At 36.6% G+C, this 1898-nt stretch overlaps 1 protein-coding gene across 1 annotated transcript in view; it reads right to left on the reverse strand.

The window, feature by feature from the left end:
- The window catches only part of GABRA2 (gamma-aminobutyric acid (GABA) A receptor, alpha 2), a 189496-nt gene that overhangs the window by 45773 nt on the left and 141825 nt on the right, over positions 1-1898 (reverse strand). The window lies entirely within an intron of this gene.

Here is a 1898-nt window from a genome sequence, read left to right on the forward strand (position 1 = left end):
ACATTGTTGAGGGGGTTACAGATTGTTTTGCTTACCTGAATATATCATGGATTGAATACGTCCAAAACTCACAACCCTCTCCCCAACCTTTCCTTTCCCAAGTCCTTTTCTCAGTGAAAGGCTCCAGAATCTAAAAGACACCATTTTCATATTCCAGGTTGAAGGTGCACAGACATAAAACATTTTGTCAGTTTGGGCAATTGTACATGCTCTTTGCTCCAACGGGAATCTTTTCCTCGTCACTTGTTCACCTCTTTTTCATATAGCTAACTCCTATTCCTTGACTTACTATTGAATGCGTGCTAAACGGCAGGTACTTTTGGGGGCGCTGGGAACACATAAATTAAGATAGCAAAGATTCCTGCACCCGGGAGGGCATATTCTACTAACTCTGCGGTATGGACAGCTTAGGTTTTACCGTCTGTAGAACTTCTTCCCTAAAGACACCTATGACCTGGTCTTGTGCATACCTCTGTCATATGTTAACACAACTGTATACCCTAGTGAACTATAAGAATTAGGGCCTGTTTGTCTTCTCTCAAAAATGTAAAAGGGTGCCTAGGAATTCATTAAATTGTTTTTAATGAATTAGTAAAGACTTCTTGAAACTCTTCCCCTAATGATCTGTAATTTATTAAGGTAATTTTTTTAAAAAACCATTCCTTCATTTATCAAAAAACCATTCCTTCATTTATCAAGTAAGCATGAATTTAGTACCTACTTTGTGCCGGGCACTGTGGAGGTGTGGATGGGATGCAAGCAAAACCAGATAAGTTCTCTAAGAGATATTTAAAAATAAGATTACAAATTAACCTAACAGCACAATAGGTCAAGGTCTACAATGAACATAATAGGGCAATCGACCTAGCCAGTGCGATTGGGTAAGGCTTCCCTAAAGAAATAAGGGGAAAAGTTAAAGGGGTCACCAGAAAAGGAAAGACAATACTAAACTAGAAAATAGAACGTGCAGAAGCTCAGGCCCATGTCAAAGGCCAGGGCATTCTAGAGGAACAGAAAGGAGGGCGCAAGGTGAGAAGGCAGAATTTAAAGGTTTCATGGAAGAAGAAGAGGCCAGAGGGGAAGGCAGGGGCCAGAGTATTCAAGGCGTGTTTGATGGCAGTAAGGTAATGTAACTTGATTTCAAGAGCAATGGGAAACCATTATAGAGTTAATTTAAAAAATATATATATAGTGATATGATCAGTGTTTCTTATTTAAAAGATTATTTTGTCTATTATTTATCGGTAGTTAAGGTAGTGTATTTTATTTCCTTTTCTGGTTTTTTTTCAAGCTTCTTCTTGTCTCTGGTTTACTGCAGTTTGAGTGTGATGTGAGTAGGTGTGTTTTCCGTTGTTGTTCTTTGTTTTATAAATTTATCCTTCCGATGTTCTCCGAGCGTTCTGGATCTATGGTTTGTGTCTAACATTAGTATCTGGAAAGTTCTCAGCCATTATTATCTCAAATAGTTTCTTTGTTCTCATTTTCTCCTTTTTGTGATATTCCAACTATGAGTATGTTATAGTTGTTGAAATTTTAGCATAGTTTCTGAATGTTTTGTTCTGTTTTGTTGCCATTGTTTGTTTTTTAATGCCTGAATTTCAGTTTGGGAATTTTTTAATGACCTATATAGAAGCTCACTGATTCTTTCCTAACAGCTAGGTTGAGTTTATTGATGAGCTCATTAAAGACACTCTCCATTTCTGTTACTGTGTTTTTTATTTCTTTTGATTATTTCTTAAGAGTTTCCATCTGTCTACTTACATTAGTCATCTCTTCTTGCATGTTGTGTACTTTTTCCACTCATCTCATTAACATATTAATGATTACAATTGATCATATTTAATCTTTTTCAATTCCCTGTCCAATCATTCCGACATCTGTGTCATGGTTCTAAAGTT

The sequence above is a fragment of the Propithecus coquereli genome, unplaced genomic scaffold (assembly GCF_000956105.1).
Source record: "Propithecus coquereli isolate 6110/MARCELLA unplaced genomic scaffold, Pcoq_1.0 Scaffold143, whole genome shotgun sequence".
In the NCBI taxonomy this organism is placed as follows: domain Eukaryota; kingdom Metazoa; phylum Chordata; class Mammalia; order Primates; family Indriidae; genus Propithecus; species Propithecus coquereli.